Source organism: Pongo pygmaeus, chromosome 16, assembly GCF_028885625.2.
Source record: "Pongo pygmaeus isolate AG05252 chromosome 16, NHGRI_mPonPyg2-v2.0_pri, whole genome shotgun sequence".
NCBI classification, from domain to species: Eukaryota; Metazoa; Chordata; class Mammalia; order Primates; family Hominidae; genus Pongo; species Pongo pygmaeus.
Window position 1 is genome coordinate 20,389,670 of NC_072389.2, and position 24,660 is coordinate 20,414,329.

At 43.8% G+C, this 24,660-nt stretch overlaps 1 pseudogene; it reads right to left on the minus strand.

Moving 5' to 3' along the window:
- Positions 1 to 427: 427 nt before the first annotated feature.
- LOC129014671 (putative HERC2-like protein 3) overlaps positions 428 to 24,660 on the minus strand; it is a 35,987-nt pseudogene continuing 11,754 nt past the window's right edge.

Consider the following 24,660-nt stretch of genomic DNA (forward strand, 5'->3'; position numbering starts at 1 on the left):
AAAATGTATAAAATTTTGGCTGGACGTGGTAGCTCATGCACATAACCCCAGCACTTTGGGAGGCTGAGGTGGGTAGACTGCCTGAGGTCAGGAGTTCAAGAGCAGCCTGGCCAACATGGTGAAATCTCACCTCTACTAAAAATACAAAAATTAGCCAGGCGTGGTGGCAGGAGCCTGCAATCCCAGCTACTCGGGAGGCTGATGCAGGAGAATTGCTTGAGCCTGGGAGGTGTTGGTTGCAGTGAGCCAGGATCACGCCACTGCACTCCAGCCTGGGCGACAGAGTGAGACTCCATCTCAAAAAAACAAAAACAAAAAAAACCAAAAGCAAAACATTAAAATATGTTAAGAACGCATAAATCAGAATGAAGATAAATGATGTTAAAGAGAACTAAGGTCTTTGCATTGTTTAAGAGAATATACTAAATAATAATAGATTTGAATGAGTCAAAAATAAATGTTATAATTAATATCTTCAGTAAGTACTAAAACTAAAAATGTATATAACATATACACTCCTTATAGACAGAGTGAGACTCTGTCACAAAAAAATAATAATTAAAAAAAATAGAAAAGTTAGCTGAGCATGGTGGCACCGGCCTGTAATCCCAGCTACTCAGGAGGCTGAGACAGGAGAATTGCTTGAAGCCAGGAGGCAGAGGTTGCACTGAGCCAAGATCATGCCACTGCATTCCAGCCTGGGCAACAGAGTGAGACTCTGTCTCACAAAGAAGAAAAGTGATATATGCATACAGTGGAATATTATTCAGCCATTAAAAAGGATGACGTTCTGACACATGCTACAATACGGATGAAGCTTGAAGACATTATGCTAAACGCAAAAGGATAAATCTTACATGGTTCCATCTAGATGAGGTATCTGGAGTGGTCATATTCATAGAGACCAAGGTTAGATTCAAGGTTACCAGGGTTGGGGTAAGGGGAAGTAGGGTAGTTAAACTGCTTAATGGGTACAGAGTTTCTGATCAGAGTGGTGAAAAGTTTTGGTAAGAGAGAGTTGTGATGGTTGTGCAACTCTGTACTTAAGGTACTTAATACCCTGAATTATAAACTTAGAAAATGATTAAGTGGCTAATTTTAAGTTATATATATTTTGCCACAATGAAAAATACAATAAAAGGTATATAAATTAAAAACCTCACTCTCCATCTAACCAATTCCACATGCCATGCAACTAAACACTTACTAGTTTCTTGAGATTCTTTTAATGTTTCTTTATGGAAAAACAAGCAAACAAGCCTAGTTACTCTAATTCTTCCCCGACACTCCATCCTGATTTTTTTAAAAAGCCAGCCAGTCATCAGTGGGTAGGACCGTCACTTCCGTTTCACTGTACTCACTCTACAGAATTACCGTATACATAGGAACCTTAAAATAACAAATTCCAATACATTGTGGTCCACAATAAGTATTTCATTAATATTTGGTGGAAGAGAGAATATAAACATTCTGCCATACCTGGTTCATTTATTCTGCCAAATGTATGCCTGGTATTGTGTTTTTCGGTCTTGAAACACATTTCACAAAAATCAAAGTCATCACAGTTTCTGCATTTGAATCTGGATCCATTGATAGGAAACATCTGACATCCATCACACCTATTTGTAAAATAGCAACTGAGTTAAGAAAGGTCATTTATTAAACCTACTTCAACAGAAAACCATTCGTCCCAAAGCAAATCTAGCAATCATAAAAATAACTCACGTAACCCCAGGATGAATACTGGGCACCAACTCCATTTCTGATAGCAACCCAGTCCAGTGAGACTGCTGGGGAAAGTCATCAATGATATCTTTTCCATTGGCACTGAAAGCTAGGACAGAACACAAATCACCTGATCCATCTTCCTCTTCACCAATAAAAACCTGAACTTAAAACTGCACCTAGCCATGTCATACTACATTGTAGTTATTTGTTTTTTACAAAGAGTCTATCTTTTAGAGATAGGTACTAAAATACTTATGGATGAAATAATACATGATGTCAGCGCCTGGTTTCAAAATAATCACAAGAAGGGAGCATGAATAATTTTGGCCGTGAGGCGACAATCGTTAAAGCCAGGTAATGAGCACATGGAGGTTCATTGTAAAGTACATTCCTTACTTTTGCATTAGGTTTAAAATAGGACATTTGGGTTTTTAATTACACCAAGTCAACAATTCCATATAATACCTTTGGTATCTCAGGGAATAAAAACCACATTAATAACATGAAGACTTCTTTTGTCCTTTGATAAGAGCAACGTGTCACTCAAAACAAAGAAACCAAATTCTTATTTTAAAAATTTGTCTTGTTTTGATTTGCAAATATTTTAACAATCTCTTAAGCAAAGAAAAATGTTTAAAGTAAAATATTAAATAATCCATTTGTTCTTATGTAACATGAGAAGCTCTAGGAACCTCTCACCACTGTGGAACCACCACCAACTGTGGCCATTTTCTAAGCGATCTGATGAAAAGAGAGGCTTCCACAAGGTTCAGATGAACAAACAAACAATCTCTTTATGGCATCAAGAGTTTATAAAACTATACACATACTTATTTCTCATGCAACTGTTAAAATGGACATAGTATACCTTTCAAAGTGTGCCACGGATTTGATTTGGAATCTCAATAGTATCATATTAAACCAGTTCCTAATTCCCACCATTAGCACATTTCCATTTCTTAAATTCAGTCCTAAATTTTTATACAGCATGAAAAAGGGAGCCAGGCGTGGTGGCTCACGCCTGTAATCCCAACACTTTGGGAGGCCAAGGCGGGCGGATCAATAGGTGAGGAGTTCGAGACCAGCCTGGCCAACATGGTGAAACCCCATCTCTACGAAAAATACAAAAATTAGCCAGGCACGGTGGTGGGCACCTGTAATCCCAGCTACTCTGGAGGCTGAGACTGGAGAATTGCTTAAACCCGGGGATGGAGGTTGCAGTGAGCCGAGATGGCGCCACTGCACTCCAGCCTGGTCAGGGGAGGAGAAAGAAAAAGCAGTCCTGACAGTCAGGAGATGGCCTGTTAATGTCAGTGTTAGGCCATTTCACAGAACAACTGACAGGACAAGTTGACAGAACACGAACATCAGATAAGGCCACTCTGTGACTGATGAATCAAGGCACAACCAAAACCCCTCCTTAACCATGTGTGATTAAAGTTGAGTCTGATCCAAACCACAAACAACCACACAGTCCCCTATCCTGGTGATATGAATGACTGCTTCCTTACCAATCATGACATTAGCATGGCTCCGTTCTTTCTGCCTGCCAGGTAAATTTATTAAGACATCCTGTCTTAGAATTACCCCTGCTTTCTCGACCCCTCCCACAAATACCCAACATAAACTTCATTAGTCCTTGCTCACTCCCTCTGATGGAGACACCCATTCCCCAAGGTGTGTGTTCTCCTGCACTGCAATGAGTTGACATTAATAAATCTGATTGTTTCACTGCAGGTGAGTTCCTCTGTGGCCTTTGGCAGAAGGCAATGACAAGCAAAGGAACACTCTTATCTCTTTCTTCACACTTGTTTTCTTTTTTTGTGTGCTTGAACAAAAAGAAATACTAAGTACACATGCGTTAATGAAAAGTTAACATCAGGAATTTTATTACCCAGATAATATTACCTTTCACAACCCCCACACTCTGATGAGTCACAGATCCCCATTTGTATTTTGGTGTGGTGACAGAGGCTTTGACCCGCACTTTATCACCAATCTTGATGTGGGAAGAACTTGGTGGAGGATAGCCTACAGATTTCAATAACAAATCATTATAATCAGTATTCATTTATGGGAATTCTGTCTCTAAGAAAAAGCAAAAGCACTGAACAAAGAATGTGCTCACCTATAAGTTCAGCATGAATGTACCTAACCCAGTAGGTGCCCCCTTTCTGCTGCCAGTCACACTGCACATTGAGATCATGCAATCCATCTCTGTCCAGTTTGATGACTTTGCCAACATCACCTTCGCACACTTCTTCGTACGCAGGTCCAGGTCCACTTGTCCTGCGGAAGGAAAGACTCAGTGAGAAGGGCGTGCCCTGCTCAGACTCCCTTCTCGCCAGCATCAAGCCTCCGCCACATGGTGATGAGTAACGCTCTGCCCTTCAGGAATCTGCCGACCGCACACACTGTCCGTGACGAAGGGCTCGCCTTTCCCAGTGTTACACTCCGTGCTTCTGGGTAAGCACCTTCTGCCTCCTGGGTCTTCCTTCCCTGCTCTCCAGGCACCTAACTTGATAGGACGCAGGATTCAATGGGTTTAACATGGTTAGAACCATGTCAGCTACTATTAATATGATCAAATGTTCCCCAAGTTGCTGAAGGTTCAGCTGCTTTCACTCTTCTTCTAAGACTCCTCTGAGAGAATCTGTCAGCCCCACTAGCTCTTTAACTGATGAAGATGGCAGCAATGCCCAAAGCTTATCTGAATACAGAGGCCGCAGAAGCAGCACAGAGAGTGTGGGGTGGGAAGGAAGGAGGGCTGCAGGTGCCGCTCAGGCACTGGCTCGACTAACTGGCAGACAGGTTTATTCACCACGATGGGAAACGGCAGCTACTAGAGAAAGCCAGCTGAATTTCGGACATGTTGTGATTTGCATGCACTGCACCTCCAACCAGAGATGTGAATGGGAAATCCAGACTTGAAAGTGCTTACATCATAAATGCTGAAGCAGCAATCCTAGGTCTGTGGGAGCAAGAGGGGAGAAAACGTAGGTCTGTGGGAGCAAGAGGAGAGAAAACTCAAGAAGAGTGGGCAGAATATGCCATAGTTATGGGTGAAGCCACACAGACTTCCAGGATATAAAGAACGAGCAGAGAGAAGAGCTCCCTAGAAACATGGAAAGAAACTCAGGAGAGCTGCATTCTAGACCCAAAGGAAGGCAAAGTCAAGCAAGTCTACAGTCTCAGCCACCCTGAATGCCACAAGCAAGCCAGGTGCTTCCGGGACAGAGGCCCCTGGATCCAGCAGGGAACAGACCGTGAGCCATGGTCCAACAGGGTGACTGGGCCACAGGGCCCTGGGATGGAGGGGAGGAGGGAAGAGGTGAACACAGACTTCTCTTCCGGGATAAAGGGTGACACGGAGAAGAGGGTGTGAGCCATGGGGTTCTTCAAGTGTGGCTCCGAACATGGCAACAAAGGCTGACTCGAAAACACTCATTACCACGAACACAGGGTTACATTGCCAACCGCAACTCAACAAATGGTGGGCCCAGGTGAACCCCAGGACTTTAGCACGTCTGTGAACTCATTCATAAAAGAACACTGTACAAACAACACGAGTTTAAGACGGCAGCTATTTCATCAAGAAGCACCATGTACTGACCTGCAAAGGCCTGTTTAGTTGATTTCTTTATTTTGTGCTTTTCTAACTTGCTTCCAGCGAGGTTCACCAACTGAGCCCAGACAGACAGCATGGGCTCTGTGAAGGGCAGGCTGTTCACATTAAAGGCCACGGCAGGGAGCTGGAGAGGACACAGAAGCTGTCAGCGTGTGGCCAGTATGACTAACCAATGAAACGTGCTGAAAGTCATCAAAACCATGGGCTTAATCCTGAAATGCCACACATACCCGGAAGCCTTTTTATAGCTGAGAATAATCATTTTTTAAAATGACATAAAAGGCAAGATAGAGACTTATACATATAATAAGTATAATCTATATTAATTTTTCTTTACAAACCTGTCAACAGTAATTACATCAGTGTGGTGGTTACTATCTTCTCAGGTATTTTCTATATACTTCAAAAGTTTTCTACAACATGTACATATTCCTATAATAATAAAAAAGAGTACTTTATAGAAAATATAGTCAGGCCGGGCACAGTGGCTCACGCCTGTAATCCCAGCACTTTGGGAGGCCGAGGAGGGTGGATCACCTGAGGTCAGGAGTTTGAGACCAGCCCGGCCAACAGAGTGAAACCCCATCTCTACTAAAAATACAAAATTAGCCAGGTGTGGTGGCACACACCGTAATCCCAGCTACTCAGGAGGCTGAGGCAGGAGAATCGCTTGAACCCGGGAGGCAAAGGTTGCAGAGGGACGACAAGATCGTGCCATTGCACTCCAGCCTGGGTGACAAGAGCAAGACTCCATCTCAAAAAAAAAAGAAAAAGAATATACAGTAACATTGCACTTGGGCTACATGAAAATAATGTAAATGGCTCCTTCTCCCTGTGCATCCTTGATTCATAGGTTAAGATAACAGTAGCTGCTACATTAAGTCACGTCACTCAAAACAACTAAGCATTTTCTACATGAAGAAAGGCTGTTTTTTTTTTAAAGGTGTTTAAACATGTTTAAGTTTTTTTAAAATTTGAGTTGTTTAATAAAAAGTAGACTTCATAAATTCACATTTTAAAATAATTAGAACTACCTCATAGATGCATGGTACCTTCTAGGTTGCTAAAGCCCTCTCCGTGTCTCTGAGGCTGAAACACACACGAACCACTGCTTTAGGTGCCCTGAGAGACAGGCCCTGCTCACCAGAGAAGCGCAAGCTCACACAGCTTCCTGGAAGGCAAACTTGAAGTACCAGAATCAAGTTCTTTCAAGTGCTAATGTTGGTGCTGGGTTCTAGTGTAAAGCCAATTTCCCTTATCATACAGTAACTGCGCACAAGTTCACCTACTGGTTTCAGCTGATTCAATGGGCAAACGCGACATGTCTGCATGTCAGAGAACTGCATGGTGATTTTGCCCTTCGGGGTGATGCGAGTCACGGTGCCTTCTCCAAACTCATCGTGCACAACTTGGCCGCCTAGGCGCAGGCAACCATCGATGCCTCCAATCACGGCCAGGACCGCCATGAGGCCCCCCACTTCAGGGTTCTCGGAGTCGGGGAAGTAGTCCTCTAACTAGGCCTAGTGCAGACCAAACAGCGAGCTCCACCAAGGACACTCACGGAGCTGCCCAATCCCTACAGGTTTACCGTTCAACTAAATTAATTCTGAGAACACAAACCCACCCCTTCAGAAGGCCTTCCCGCAAAGCTGTGGGTGATGGAGCGGAGCTGGGAGTTGATGTACTTGTTGATGAACCCATTCCACTGAGTCAGGGAGTGCAGCGTGCGCAGCAGTGCCACCACCTCCTCTGCCAGGGTGCTGCTGTGGGTGGCAGTCAGTGAGGCCTGCGGGCGCACCCTGTGCCGCCTCGGCATGGACTCTGAGGAGGAAACAAGGGGAGAAGCTGCTGCACTGCTCTTCACCAGGGCACAGGGAAGGGAGACGGCCACCCACCCCTGAGTGACGGCACTATGCTGCTCTTCACTAGGGCACAGGGAAGGGAGACGGCCGCCCACCTCTGAGTGACGGCACTGTGCGGCTCTTCACCAGGGCACAGGGAAGGGAGACGGCCACCCACCTCTGAGTGACGACACTGTGCCGCTCTTCACCAGGGCACAGGGAAGGGAGACGGCCACCCACCTCTGAGTGACGGCACTATGCCGTTCTTCATCAGGGCACAGGGAAGAGAAATGGCCACCCACCTCTCAGAGACGGCATGTCAGAGGAGCAGGTAGTGAGCAAGCTCCCCAAGAAGTCAAACAGCTTCTCCACGAGGCATTTCATGTCCCTCGCCCTTTCGGTCTTGTCCCATGATGGAAGGACTGCTTGCAACAAATGCACAGCTAAGATCTGATAAAAGAAAATTTAAAATGACAAGCATTAAAAAAAAATCTGATTAAGAAACTAGAGATTGTTATTTTCTCTTTTCTTTTTTGAGACAGAGTCTCGCACTGTCACCCGGGCTGGAGTACAGTGGCACGGTCTCGGCTCACTACAACCTCCACCTCCCAGGTTCGAGCGATTCTGCTTCCCTTAGCTTCCTGAATAGCTGGGATTACAGGCACCCACCACCAAGCCCAGCTCATTTTTTTTGGATTTTTAGTAGAGACAGGATTTCACTATGTTGGCCAGGCTGGTCTCAAACTCCTGACCTCATGATCCACCTGCCTCGGCCTCCCAAAGTGCTGGGATTACAGGCATGAGCCACTGCGCCCAGCCTCTCTTTATTTTCTGTTCTCATAATGCAAGTAATCATGTGAAAATGTTGAGATTCATTAGTTTACAGCCAGGTAATTACACTCAAGTTGATTAGTGATTAGGATTGTCAGGGATTTTAGAAAAAAGCAACACTACAGATGCATGTGTTTAATTAAAAAAGAATTATTTTTAGTTTAATTCTTAAGAGAATTACACTACAAATTCTGTGAAGCAGATGAGTGAGTAGTTGCAAGATTTACCACTTAAGAGAAAAGCAGGTAAACTAAAGGTTAGCAACTTACCAATTATCAAGGACCTCTGCCCCTTGCCTCCAGAAAATCTACCCTGTCACTTCTAGACCCCTTCTGCACTCGTTACTGAATAAAGGCCCCTGAATCTGAGGGCAGGGAACTTCAGTACATGGAGGCCTCTCTCAGGGAACTGGTTTTGCCTGGCAGCACATTACCTGTCTCTGCAGCGAGGCGGCAGTGAAGGGTGCGTGCCCTTCCACGACCTTCATGAGCAGCGTGATCCACTGCGGGGAGCTGAGGGCGCCGCACACCTGCGGCGTGAGAGCGATGCTCTGCACAAACCCCAGCATACATCAGCTCCGGTGTTGCTCCCTGTACATCAGCCTGTTTGGAGAAGCTGCGGGAGGGAAAATAGATATGCTTGGTTAACAAGTCCCTAAAGACAAATCCCTAAAGATAAATCCTTACTTTTTTTTATCAACTTATTTTATTTTCTACAATAAGCTCCTTTAAAATATATTGCAGTTTGTAAATTAATTCAAACTAATTCAAAGTGAGAAGTGGAAGGCGGCTTTTAAGTTAGTTCAAGAAACATTTCCGAATTTTTTTGTTTGATTTTTTTAGAGATGGGCCCTCACTATGTTGCCCAGGCTGGTCTAAAACTCCTGGGCTCAAGTGATTCTCCTGCCTTGCCCTGCCAAATAGCTGGGACTACAGGCATTTTTAAAACCTTGTAAGCATGTGTAGTAAAAGTAGTTAGGGAATTTTAGCTATACATTGTTTCTAGGCAATAGGAAAATGATCTATAATTCAAATAGCAGTAATTTGCAACAGTGCATCTATTATATTTTTAATTTCGTGTTTTAAATATCTCCACATTTGCTTATATTTAATCTGCACCACTTAAATACTTTTTTTGTATTTTTAGTAGAGACAGTTTCCAATCCAAGTTTAATACATCTGCATTAACAAAATGAGTTTTTCACTAGGTTTACACCATTGGATTCTGGCACCAGTGGGCCCACCTCTGCTCTGCCTGGCTCTAGGACTCCACTACTCCCTGAATGGAGGCTGAGGCTTTGAGGCTGGGCCCCCCGAGGGACCCCGCCCACAGCCCCACAGGACCTGCTCTCCCTCCCACCTCCCCCACCCTGCCCTCAGCTATCCAAGCTTATGAGGACACCTGCCTTCCTTCAGCACACTCACATGAGCTCACACACACACACTCACTCTCACACCCTCATATGCATCCTCACACTCACACCCATACTAAGTTATTCAGACACACTCATGGGCACTCACACACCCACCCTCACACTCTCAGGTGCACCCACCACTGTCACAATCACTAACACACACACAATCCCAGTCACACATATGCACACACAACAGATGCAAGCTGACACACTCCTATGCACTCTCACATCCACTTACCCCTCCCAATGCATACAAAAACTCATATATGCACTCACACTCCTAAACACTAGTCACAACTGATTACTCACCCACTCACACCTTTACCCACACACTTTCTCACTTTACACTCACACCTACACTGTTATAACCTCCCACTCACTGACACGAGCAAAATACTCACATTCACTCAAACGCATTCACAATAACGTCACTCGTGCTCACACAGATACAAGGCACTCATACACATTTACACAAATGCTCGCACTCAATCGCACACTTACACATGAGTGGGTGCTGCCACCCACTCATACTTCCTCACACTCACCAAGCCTGACTCACACTTCATCTCATTCGCACACCCAGTAATCCCCTCACACTCATGCCCCCCTCGTGCTCACCCTCACACACACATACTGATTCAATGTACTGACGCTTTCACTCCCACTTCACCTGAATGTAGTCACCTGCCCACTCACACGCTCTCATGGACATACACACCACTCACATAATGCACGCATACACACACCCACACAACCACATGCTACAAACACACCGTCACACTTGCAACACAAACGCTCAGCCACTTGCCCATCGACCGCTAACACACTCACTCTCATCAATATGTGCGGACTCTCCAGCACACCACTAATACACGCATGCTCTCACACACACTGGAGCACGCCCACATACCCACCCACACTCACATGTGCTCACTCTCAGTCACAGGCACACTCACCCCACTCCCTCAGCTCACATTTCTCATACTTACTCTCCACACACACAAACACTTTATGGATTAAACTGTGCCTGTCCCCCAACTTCACATACATTCGGAACCTCAGAATATGATCTTATTTAATGAGGTCTCTGTAGACGTCATTAAGGTAAGAATTTAGATGCCATCATGTTGGATTAGAGTCAAAGAAACTCAATGAAAGAGTCCTTTCAGAGACAGAAGAGGACATGCAGAACACAGGGGCAGGGGCCATGTGAAGACGCAGGCAGAGACTGGCACAATGCGTCCCCACACCGAGGAAGCCTGGAGCTCCCAGAAGCTGGACGAAGTAAAGAAGGACCTTCCCCTAGAGCCTGTGGAGGGAGCATGGCCCTGCCCGCACTTGGATTTGCGATTTCTGGTCTCCAGAACTCTGACAGAACAAATTTGTTGTTTGAAGCCAGTGTTATGGGTTAAATTCAGAATTGCAAAATTGGTATGTTGAAGCCCTAACCTCTACCGTACCTCAGCAGGTGACCTTTTTTGGAAACAGGGTCGCTGCAGATGTAATCAGTTTGATGAGGCTGAATGATGTCCCTATGAAAAGGGGAGATTTGGAGGCGACTCACACACAGGGAGAATGCCATGTGAAGATGACGGCAGAGATCGGGGTGACACCTCTACAAGCCGAGGAACGCTAAAGAGGCCAGCAAACTCCAGAAGCTGGGGCAGAGCCCTGAAGCAGCTTCTCCCTCACAGCCCCAGAAGGAACCACCCTCGATCTCAGCCTTCCAGCCACCAGAACCATGAGAATTTCTACTGTGTAAGCCCCCAAGTTTGTAGTACTTAGTTACAGCAGCCACAGGAAAGGAATCCACACACATCCACACCCACCCACATGCACACCCAGACACGACAAGCATGCGGCCCCCAGCACTGACTCCCTGGGCCCTCGATCTCTCATTCCATACATGTCTTGTCCGTCGTTCCGCTTTCCACTAACATTCGCAGCAGTCCGCATAAAGTCTTGGTGGCTTCGCTCTGCATGATCTCAGCATGAACTCCGGCAGACAGACAGAGTCTGCAGTAAGTTAATAGTGCTGGTAAACATCACTGCAGTGGGGTGAATGTTCCTTTCAGTTTGTTCGGCTTCTAAAAAAAATAATCAAAATAACAAATTATATTGGCAGCCCCAGCCTCTTGGATGGTCTTACGAAGCCCAGCCATGTGAAGCTTCACGTCTTTTAGGAACAGCTAAGAAATGTCACGAAACCTCCTCCCACAACCTGGATCTCCACAGATAGGATCTAGCTTTCTTGGTGCACCCCTAAATTCTCACTTCTGCTTCCCTAGAAGCGATAAAGTGCTGACTAACTCCACATTACATGAAGAGTTCAGAGTCAGGGACCACAGAGAAAAGGTAAAGGCAGGTAGAAGGTGGGGTGTGCTTTGGCGGGGGCTCTCACTGGAGGAGGAGGTGATGGACCAAGACTGCAGGGCAATTCCACCAGGCCTCGGCTCACTCGCTCAGATGCAGGCTCAGCACCAACCACATGAGACTCACTGGTAGTGCAGCTGCCCCGGCCTGGCCACCACATTCTCAAAGAGGGGTGGGTGCACACATGAGAGGAAAATGCAGAAAGTCAGTTCCAGCCAGATTGCCAGATCCCACAGCCACTCCACGCACCTGCATCGGAGGTGCCTGGGAGCTTATTTAAATTGCAGGCTCCGAGGACAGAGTGCCAGCTGCAGATGTGTCCTGACATCCCATTCTAAGGCCCAGATAGCAGTGGTGGCAGCCAGCACCTGGACAGTTTGTGGGCTGCCTTGGACTAAATGCCTTCCTGAGTCACCCACCAGAGTCGTCCTCTGTGTCCGAGTCCTCTGCTGAGGGCTGTGCAGCGGCCGGCAGCTCTGCCAACTTGAGGTCATATTTTCCTTCTTTCCCCATCCTGTAGGAGTTGGTGCTGCCCGTGTCCCACTGGACTCTTATCCACCCGTCCTCTCCCAGCTCACCAATCACTCGGCCTAGGCCTGGAGGAGGCCCATCCTGAGAAAGCCAAAGGAGAGATCAGTTAGGAGGGTGCGTGCCATGCCCTGGTCCTTCCATGGCTCCCAGCAGACCTGCCACACAGATGTCGCCATATGCCACCCTGTCTGTCAGGGGCTGTCCCCAGACACAGATTTCACCTCTCCTACAAAATGTGTGCTTGCATCATTTTAAATTAAATGGCATAAAATAACGTGATCATGCTGCTTTACCAAGGAAGTCGGGGAAATCTCATCTCAATGAAGATCCTCTGAGTCAATGCAGAGACAGGGCTTTGCAGCAAGTCCTGACCCCTCCATCCCTCACAGGCCTTGCAAGAGCGGAAACCTGAAACAAGCACCAGCACCTCCACATTCCCTTTGCTTCAGTTTCCCCCGGGCTCCAGGGGGAAGCTCTGTCTCTCACTTCTGCAGGAGAAAGCTGTTTCTAGGATGGATGCTGCTGTCTCCAGACACTGCTATTTCTAAGATGACTGTGACAAAGCCGGGGCTTACCAGCGTGGCTGAGAAAAGCTAGACAGAACATGGGAAGGTGAACACTGCCCTAACTTAGCTAGGGCTGTGGTAAGTGACTTCCACCTGGGGGCACCTGGCAGAGATTTAGAAGAGACCTGAGATGAGGGAAAATGGAGACGTGGCCACAGGCCCATGAAGTATATCCCTAACTACTGGGTTCAGGGCACTTCGCAGCACATGCCATCAGCTCACAGGGGCAGCACCTGGGCTTCCTGCCGCAGAGCCTTCACTACACCAACTTTCAGAATGAGATTTGCTCTCTTGCTCACTCTCACTCTTGTTCCAGTGACCCATCAAACTGAGCCTCATAACAGTGAGTTTCCTGAAAAGAGCTGCTTCTCTTTCCAGACTTTATTCTGCTCAGATGCCCTACTTATGATTCCCTGTTTGTGTCCACTCCCTTCGGCTGCTTGGGAACCAACACTTGTGTCATCGATCAACCAACACATCCTGGATTATTCCAATTTCCACCCACCAATAGCGTACAGAACTGTGCAGAAGATAACTAATGTGTGGCTAATGTGTTCACATCAAATCTCTGAGTACCTGATCGCCCCATTTCCAGTCCACACCTCTCACGACCCTCATTCCAATCTTCATCATGGCAGCCAGTTCTGGCCCTGAAACAGGGAGCTGCACAGGAGCCGTTTCCTTCCTTGTTTCTTCCAAAACTGTGGCAGAAGCACCTTGAGCAGAAGCATTCATATCTTCCTCAACGTTGTCACAACTGGGGCCTGACAGAGCGTCAAAAACAATAGCTGAGCCAACAAGTAGCTACATGTCCCCTTAATACACACAAAACATTTAAAAAGTACTAATGAAGATCATAATTTTGAAGAATCCATACTATATGCTTTATCAATATAATACTATCAATATTTTACTGATGTAGGATAAAAAAAGACAAACAGAAGGACGAAATACATAAATAGGCTAAGAAGATATAAAAGATATTAAAATGCTCAGTAAAGCTACTTTCTCTACTTCTAGGAGTTACTCCCCTGAAAAAGCAAAATAACTGAGTTAGAAAGATACTCATCACATTTTTTACTAATAGAAAAACAAAGATAACTACCTAAATATCTAACAGTGGGAAACTAACAAACTTTAATCATGGTTCTGTGCAGAAGACAGCTAACAGGTGGCCCGAGATACGACCTCAGACAGGATTGCTGCAGGCTAGCCCTCGGCTGGAGTCTGGATCTCAGGAGGACTCCCCCACTCCCTAGGTGGGAGGTGTGGTTTGCTGTGCCTGAACTGTCTGTACAAACAACGTGTTCTGTGCTGAAACCTGTTTTCCTTGTTCTGGAACTTGGTACGCGCCAGGCAGGGGGTACCTGTGTGATCAGCCCCGATGGAAACCCTGGGCCTGGAGTCTCTACCCAGCTTCCCGGCAGACAGCACTTGACACGGCTCAGTGCCAGGGCAGTTAAGCTCGTCCTGTGTGGATCCTGTGGAAGCTTGTACCTGCTTTCCTCTGGACTTTACCCATGTCCTTTTCCATGATTTTGCTGTGTCCCTTCACTGTAATAAACTATAGCCCTGAGTACAACTACATGCTGAGTCTTGTAAGTCCTCCTGGCCAACCATCAAACCTGGAGACCCTTGACAACTGGTGCCCTGGGTGGCTACAGAGTCACCCATAGCATGAAACAGAAGCTGAGCTGCTGTCACCTGAGAGAAGTAAAACTTACCAATGGATTTGAAAATAGGAGGCTAACCCTAGGAGAGTAGGCCAGATTTTTAACCCCCCTTTTCCCACTTGCTAAACTGAGAGGGGGTGGGAGTGCGGTTCTGCTAACTCCCTTGATTTTAGTTTCTCCTCCAGGTGGGAGGGGAAAAAGACCCAAACAGTCCCAAAGGTGGGCTTGGGTGGACCAAAAAATGTAAAAAGTTTGTGTTTCTCTCTCTTCCAAGAGAGCAAAAAAGGATATTCAATTCTCAGGGCTGGAACAAAACTTTAGATAAACTAGCAGGGGAAACAGCCTTTCCTTTAGCCTAGCTGCTACTTTAGGGCCCCCAAGAAGGGGCCCCAAGAAGGGACAGGAGTTGCATTCCAGGTGGATCTCCCAGGATCCCCTGGGCAGCTATACTGTTAACTCTGTAAAGACTGAATTTATTGCTAAGGGCTTGAATACATTTGCAACCAAAACTGGGGGGAATTTTTTATTTTACATAGCTTTATGTTTTGTGGCTGTTACATGTGGATGTATACATTAAGCTGGTATAAAATATTATATGCTTATAATTTCTTAAATGATAAGAAGGATATCCTGATCAGGGCAAGCTGCAAATATAGACGGATACTCATGACACACAACTTCCTTGCTTTTTGCAGCCCGTGGGCCAGATGAAATTTAAACACATGAATACTATCAACAGAAAAAGTCCCCATACTTAATGATTTGTGCTGTGATTTTTACTTATTGGAACCTCCGGGGAAAAAGCAGACAAGATAAAAAGGCCATTTCTCGATGGAGATATGCTTTTGTAATTTTTAAATGCAACTTTTGGTTGCTAATGAGGCCTCAAGAAATCAGATGTAACTCTTACTAGATGATTCTTTTCAGCTGTAATATACACATCAAAATATATATTTAACATAATACAACATATAATATATAAATTAAAAAATAATTATATATATGTATAGTGAGAGAGAGAGAGAGAGAGACAGACTGACAGACAGATAGATAGAAAGACTCCCGCAGCCCCCAAGACAGGATTTCACTCCATCACCCAGGCTGGAGCCCAGGCTGGAGTGCAGTGGCTTGACCTCTGCTCACTGCAACCTCTGCCTCCCTGGCTCAAGCAATCCTCCCACCTCAGCCTCCCAGGTAGCTGGGACCACAGGCACACACCACTATGCCCAGCTAATTTTCATATTTTTTGTAGAGATAGGGCTTCGCTATGTTGCCCAAGTTGGTCTCAAACTCATGAGCTCAAGCAATCCACCCCCCTCAGCCTCCCAAAGTGCTACGATTACAGCCTGGCCTGATACATATTTTTGAATGGATTAATGTGAACTCTAAGACTGATGTGATTAAAAGAGCTTGGGAAAACCTTGCTTTTTCACTGTGACTTTGACAACTGGCCCTGCAGCATCTCAGTTTTAGCCAAAGAACACCACCATAAACCCATCAGATCTAATAGACACATACAGAACATTTCACCAAAAAGAGCAGAATACACATTCTTCTCAAGTACACCACAGAACACTCTCTTAGACTGACCAGACCATATGTTAGGCCACAAAGTCTCAAATTTAAACAGACTAAAATCATACAAATTACCTTCTCCAACCAAAAGGAAATGATGAGAAATTAATAACAAAAGGAAAAGTGGAAAATTCACAAGTATATGAAGATTAAACAACACACGGTAAACAATCAATGCATTGGTCAAAGAAGAAATCACAAGGGAAATTAGAAAATACTATGAGATGAATGAAAACACAACATACCAAAACTTCTGTGCTGCGCCAAAATCAGGGTTAAAAGGGGCAATTATACTATAAAAGTCTGCATTTACAAAAGATGACCTCAAATCAATAACCCTACATCTGGAAGAACTAAAAAAATAAGAACTCAATAAAAACCAAAGTTAGGCCAGGTATGGTGCCTCACACCTGTAATCCCAGCACTTTGGGAGGCTGAGGCAGGTGGATAACTTGAGCCCAGGAGGTTGAGGCTGCAGTGAGCCATGACTGCACCACTGTACTTCAGCCTCAGGGACAAAGTAAGACCCTGTCTCAAAACAAACACAAACACAAAAAACAAAAAAATACAAAGCAGAAAGAAGGAAACGATAGAGATTGGAGCAGCCATAAATTAAATACAGAATAGAAAAATAATCTACACAACCAAAAGTTCAGTTTCTGGCAAGAACAAAAAATCTGACAAACTTTTGGTAAATTAAGAAAAAAAGTGGCCAGGCAAGGTGGCTCACGACTGTAATCCCAGCACTTTAGGAAGCTGAGGTGGGCGGATCACAAGGTCAAGAGATCAAGACCATACTAGTCAACATGGTGAAACCCCATCTCCACTAAAAATACACAAAAATTAGCCAGGCGTGGTGGCGGGTGCCTGTAGTGCCAGCTACTCAGGAGGCTGAGGCAGGAGAATCACTTCAACCTGGGAGGTGGAGGTTGCAGTGAGCCGAGACTGTGCCACTGCACTCCGGCCTGCCAACAGAGCAAGACTCCGTCTCAAAAAAAAAAAGAAAAAAAGAGAAAAGATGCAAATAACATCAGAAATGCAAGTGGAGACACTACTACCAACGTAAAAATAAAAAAGAGTATAAAAGAACACTGTGAACAACGGTATGCCAACAAATAAAATAGCCTAGATAAAATGGACACATTCCTAGAAACATACATTACCCAAACTGACTCAAGAAGAAATAGAAAATCTGAATAGACCCGTAACAAGTAAAGAGATTGAATCGGTAATTAAAAATCTTTCAGGCCGGGCACAGTGGCTCATGCCTGTAATCCCAGCACTTTGGGAGGCCGAGGCAGGTGGATCACGAGGTCAGGAGATCGAGACCATCCTGGCTAACACGGTGAAACCCCGTCTCTACTAAAAATACAAAAAATTAGCCGGGCATGGTGGCGGGCGCCTGTAGTCCCAGCTACTCGGGAGGCTGAGGCAGGAGAATGGCGTGAACCTGGGAGGCGGAGCTTGCAGTGAGCTGAGATCGCACCACTGCAGTCCAGCCTGGGCAACAGTGTGAGACTCCGTCTCAAAAAAAAAAACTTTCAACAAAGAAAAGCTTAGCTGGTCAACTCTATCAAACATTTAAAGCAGAAATGAAACCAATCCTCAAACTCTTCTAAAAACAGAATATATGGGAACACTACCTAGTTCATTCCATGAGGCCATTATTACCCTGATAACTGTAAAACAATAAAACACTGCTGAAAGAAATTAAAGAGGACAGAAATAAATGGAAAGACATTGCACATTCAGAGAATGGATGTTAACATTGTTAAGATGGCACTATTCCCCAAAACAATCTACAGATTCAATCCCTAGCAAAAATCCCAATGGTCTTTTTTTGCAGATATGGAAAAGCCAGCCTTGAAGTTCATGTGAAAATGCAAGGGACCCAAAGTAGCCAAAATAATCTTGAGAAAGAAAACACACTTCTCAATTTTAAAACAGTACAAAACTACAATGTTCAAAACATTGCGGTACCTGTATAATTATCAACATATAGAATGTGATAATGTAATTGAGAGTCCAGAAATAAACCTAAATATCTACAGCCAACTGATTTTTGCCAAGGGTACCGAGAACTTCAGGGAAAGAACAGTCCTCAACAAGTGGTATTGAAACAATCAGATCATCAAAAGAAAAAGGCTGGACTCTTACCTCACACTGTGTAAAAGAAACTACCTAAAAATGGACCAAAGATCTAAATATAAAAGCTAAAACTATAAAACTTACAGAAAAAAAACATGAGATGAGGATAATCTTCATCAACCTTGTATTTGGAAATGGCTTTTTGGATAGATATCAAAAGCATAGACGACAAAAGAGAAACAGATAAATTGAACTTCAAAATAAAAAACTTCTCTATCAAAGGAAATACAATCCAGAGAACAGGAGAAAATACCCTCAAATGATATATATGATAAAGGTCTACAGATCTGTGAAGGTCTAGTATACATGAAATTTTTAAAGAGTCTGAGGACCGGTGTTAATTCTTCTTTAAATGTTTGGTACACTTCTATAGTGCATTTATTGGTACAACAACAAGATGACGACAAATAACCCTATTTAAAAAGGAGAAAGGGGCTGGGCGCAGTGGCTCACGCCTGTTATCCCAGCACTTTGGGTGGCCAAGGCAGGCAGATCACTTGAGGTCAGAAGTTCCAGACCAGCCCGGCCAACATGGCGAAACTCCATCTCTACCAAAAATACAAAAATTAGCAGGTGTGTTGGTGTGTGACTGTAATCCCAGCTACTCGGGAGGCTGAGACACGAGGAGCGCTTGAACCCAGGAGGCAGAGGTTGCAGTGAGCCGAGATCGTGCCACTGTGCTCCAGCCTGGGCGACAGAATGAGACTCCGTCTCAAATAAATAAAATAAAAAATAAAGAGAAAGTGACTTGAATAGACACTTCTCCAAAGAAGATATACAAATGGCCAACAAGCACAAACATATAAAGAAGCTCAATGTCATTCATCATTAGTGAAACACAAATCAAAATCACAATGAGATACCACTTCACACCCACTAGGATGGCCTTAATCCAAAACAAAAAAAAAAAAAAAAGAAAACCACAAAAAATAGTGTTGGCAGGGAAGTAGAGAAACTGGAACCCTGGAATCCTGCCCACTGGTGGTGGGAATGTAAAAATCATACAGCAATGTGGAAAAGTTTGGTAGTTTCTTAGTAAGTTACACATAGTTGTACCATATGACCCTGTAATTCCAGTCCTAGCTGTATAATCAAAAGAACTAGAAACAAGTGTTCAAACAAGTATTTGTATATAAATGTTCCTAGCAGCACTATTCACAAAAGTCAAAAGGCAAAACCAACCCAAATGTCCATCAACAGATAAATGAATAAACTAAATGTTATCTATTCATACAATGAAATCTTTTTCAGCCATAAAAATAAGGTACTGATATATACCAAATGAAATAACCCAGACACAAAGGCCACAAATGGGATGATTCCATTTATATGAAATATCCAGGATATGCAAATCCATAGACAGAGAAAGCAGATTTGTGACTATCAGGGGCTGGAGAGCAGGGTGAGTCAGGACTGATGGCTAAATGGGGTGCATTTATAGTGATGGAAAAGTTCTACAACTAGACAGTGGTGATGACTCTAGAAAATTGTGAATGTATTTAATACCGCTGAACTGCGATGTTAAAATGCTACACTTTCTGCTATTTGTATCTTACCATAATTTACAAAAAGCTTAAAAAAAAAAAAAAAAAGAAAAGAAAAGAAATCAAAGCAAAATCCTGACGTTTTCCCAAAGGCTCTCAAGCCAGTGCAGACCTACCAATCAGGCGCAGTGCTGTCTGAGCCGAGGGCCAGCATGCCGGAATTGAGCAGGAGGTCGAGGTTGTTTGCGCCGTGCTGCAGGGTGAGCATGCTGAGTACCACCAGGAGGAAGCGGGCTTGCGGGATGGTCCCCAGGCTCGGTCCTGACAGGTTCTCACTGGTGATGGTTTGCAGGGGAACTGGCTGGATACCTAATGAGCATTGGCACCCACTGACATTTCTTGTGATGGATACAAGAATAAACGTAATGCAGAAAGCACGGGCGATTACTCTAAACATCTGACTATTTTGACACCCACTGACTTTTCTCGTGCATGAATGCAAGAATAAACGTAACGCAGAAGGCACGGGCGATTACTTTAAACATCTGACTATTTTCCAGGGGTTTCCACTGAGTGGGCAGCTCTGTCATGCTGCACGATGGGCCTACCCCCCCTGCATTCTATGCACAGGTCGTTCCATCTGTCTACAGGACTTAGCATGTTGCTCTCTGAATACCCTGGTGCCCTATTCCATTCCTCCCATTTCAAATGTAAAAGTTATGTCTCCCTTTTCCTCCACAAAACCAATCCAATCAACTCTCTGTAGATGCTCAAACTATACAGAAAATAAATATTAATATAGGACACAGACACTTTAGGATATATGGTGATACACATAAAAAGGTCAAAATGTGAAAATGTTATACTAGAGTACTTCAACATTGTGTCTCCTGCTAAATTTTAAAGTTTTGTTTAAAATCTGAGAAAGCTGACAGCAGCATAGATTATACAAGTACAAAGTACAAACTTATTAAAGTCTTCTCAAAAGCAAAAATTGGCATTTGCAAGTTTCCACAACATATAATTAAAGGCAAACCATAAAATAACACTGATGCAGTTGTTGACTCACCAAACTCTTTAAATTTGGCACTGGCATCCATCAAAACATTTCGAATGTTCCTAACAGTCCAAGCATACAGCTTGCCAAAGGTGACTTCCAGCAGCATCCGATTAAAAGGTGGGATCAAATCAACATCCTTTAAACAATCAGTAAGAGGTTCCCTTTCAAATAAAGATAAAGAATTTGACTCGGGACACTGCCAGACTTCTAACTGTTACAGAACAACATTCTGTTGCCACAGCTTCCTTAATTAAGAAAAAAAATATGCTAACGTTTTACCCTGTATCGATTCCTTCAGGAATAAGTCTCTGCCATCCACAAAACATCGCATACTGCACAGATGGAAGTAAGAAATTCTTGCTCACCAGTTTTAAAATTGTATCTATCCCTTCCAGGCGAACCTCTGCTCTCTCCAACTGCAAAATATCAATGCATACAGTTAAGTGTTATGTATATTACCCAATGCAGACATGCGTTTCTCATCAAATGTCACCTGTTTTAGTAGGCACTTTCTTATTTTTTTCCACATCCACTGGCTCTTCTCTAAGGGCAAATTCAGCAATTGTACAGAGGAGTGGAGACTGCGGATAAAGAGCCTGCACATTCTGCTTCAACCACTTGTATTTGTGAACACCTGTAACAGTACTCAACAGCGGCTGCCATTTGTCCTAACAAAGGAAAACAATTTTCATCATTAGTCTGCCCTATTTAATATTAAACTGTGCTCTAAAAGTTATTCAAGTAAAATATAAATAATGCTCACAGGTTTAAATTGGTTAAAATATGTTAAATTTAGTAATTAATACACGGTTTTAAAACTATGCTATAAATATAAGTGAATTTATAATCTTTATACTAATGTATGTTGCAACAGGCTAGCTTGGCATATAAAGTTAAGTTATGGTTCATATTAATAGCCACAGGGCCCAGCACTGTTTCTGGAACAAAGAATATATTTAAGGAATGAATGGTGGATAACTAATGATACAATCTAGTACCAAAAATAAAAGGAAACCCTTCTCCAGCTACAGCTCTGACCAGGACATCATAAGTCAAGTTCATGAAGCATCACTGGGGCCGTATTTCTAACAACCACCTATCCCTCCCTCCGGATGCTCAGGTACAGAGGTACGAGACTGTGGATTCCTTTGCTACGTGCTATGATTCTATTCAACCAACCTCAGAATCACAGAAAATACTGCACCTTGGGCGATTTAATTGCAAGGGGTCTCTTGTCCACATTTATTAGACTATGAGGCAAAATGCAAGCTTCTTCTAAATCACTCTCTTCATTTCCAATTTTTTCTTCATTATCCGTAGATTCTGGCTTCTTAGGAACTGTGTTTTAAAACATCATTCACTATAAAAATCATACACTTAAATATAATTTTAAATTAAGAAATACTTAGATTTGCATGAAGGACAAATATTTCATTCAAATAAACATCTAAACAACATTATAAATTGCAACGCTCAAACAACAAGAGTGAAATGATCACCCTGGCAGAACAAAAAGACAAAGTGAGAGTGTGATGAGGGGAGAAGCCCCGAAGCAGGGGAAGCCTGGCAGCCAGCAAGCTCTTTCTCAAGTGCCAGAGAGTGAACATTTGAGTCTTTCAGGCCATGCAGTCTGTTGCAAATACTCAACTCTGCTGCTGTAGCACAAAAAGTAACCACAGATAAAGCAACAGGTGTAGCTGTGCTCCCGTAAAACTCTATTTATGGTGCTACAATTTTAGCTTCATGTAATTTTCATATGTCAAAAATAATATACTTCTTTTGATTGTTAAAAAACAATTTCAAACTGGAAAAAAAGAAAAGGTCTTTAGTCCATGGGCAACACAAAGCAAGCAAGAGGTGGAATTTTACCCACAGTTCCTGGCTTGTCCACCCTGGTCCAGTTCAGAGGTTCTGTTAGTGTGTAACTGAATCAATTGAATTCACTGTGATATGTGGAATTTCCTCCCTATATTTTATCTCTTTTAAAATTTTTGGTCTAAATCTCCTCAGCATATAATATAAAAAATAAGCAACATGATAACACACCTGGGCAGTAAAGAGCTAACACAGCAGGCCGGGGTTGCTCAAACCCTGCAAATTCCCAAGGAAGGTCTGTCCCTTCAGGATTGGTCCTTCTTCTAAGAGCTGAGCTCTGAGCCCTTGGAACATCCTGCCTGACAAGCTTTTTGGTATACCTGACACCCAGGACCTTGTGGCAGTGGTCTGGCCAGGTAGTTTATGTTAATGATGTGACTTGCGAGGGACCACTTGTTTTTGCACCGGGGCACTGGAGTCTGAGTAATTGAGGTCAGTCACATGGGCACTGCCTGCATAGGTGACTGGCCCCCAACAAAATCTCTAGACTCGAGGCTCAGGTGCGCTGGCCTGGTTAACAATTCTTCACACATGATGTGACACACTTGCTGGGAGAGCTAAGCACATCCACGTGACGCCACTGGGGAGAGACACCAAAGCTTGTGCCTAGTTTCCTCTGGACTTCCCTCCATGCACCCTTCCCTTTGCTAATTTTAATCTGTATCCTTTTTGCGGTAAAAAAACACAGCTGTGAGTATAACAGCTCTTCTGAGTCCTTTTAGTGAATCATCAAGCCTGAGAGAAGGCTCGGGGATCCCTGACACAGCAACAGGAATATTAATCACTTAATCTTTTCAAGTTACTTAATTTCCAAAAAAAAGAAAACCAGCTTGAAACAACACACAATAAATCTATAAACCCACAAGAAACTCTAAAACTGACAGTGTGGGCTCAGAACCCACGGATATGAGATGGCAAATGGTGGAGTCTCTCTCCCTCATGCTGAGGCAGCCTGTCTCCTCGGCCCGGGCTGAGTTCCTGCATGCCTGGGTTAAAGGAACTGCAGCAGTGTGACTGCTGTTACTTCCTGATCCAGAGCACCCATTGGATCCAGACAGGCTGTTATGGTGTAGGGTTTGTTCAGGAACAATCAAATTAGGATGGCTTCTAAAACACTTTAGTCTTTCATAAGCTTATTGTTCAAAACACCCATCAGAAACTCAGTAATTAATACTGTTCAATAAGCAGGTTTGTGAGTAAATCAGTATAAGTCATAATATGATCAGAGGCCAGGCGCGGTGGCTCACGCCTGTAATCCCAGCACTTTGGGAGGCCGAGGCAGGAAGATCACGAGGTCAGGAGATCAAGACCATCTTGGCCAACATGGTGAAATCCCGTTTCTACTAAAATACAAAAATTAGCCAGGTGTGGTGGTGCGTGCCTGTAATCCCAGCTACTTGGAAGGCTGAGGCAGGGGAATCCTTTGAACCTGGGAGGTGGAGGTTGCAGTGAGCTGAGATCACACCACTGCACTCCAGCCTGGCGACAGAGCAAGACTCCGTCTCAAAGAAATAAAAAAAGGATATAATCAGAAATTTCTGTAGTTTATTTATAATCACAAGTGACTAAATTCTAAACTATTTTATAATTTCTAAGCATTTTTATTCAAATTTGGATTTAATGCAAAAAGACTTTTCTGTACCCTTACACAGCTACTTCCAGGAAAATGTCAGTAACTCTTTTAGCTTCCCTTTATAATTCTCCATATATCAGAATACTCAATATTTCCAAACAAAAAACATTTCTTTAGAAGAATGGCAATAAGTTTAAATGTTCCCATTATATCTCATTACCAGGATAACTAATAAAATAAAAATACTTCCTTCTTCCCATCAATTTAGCAAAGATTATTTACATTTTCAACATCAATTTACTAGTAATCAAATCATACCACACTCAATTCCTAATCTGCCTCATTGTCTGATTGCTTGGA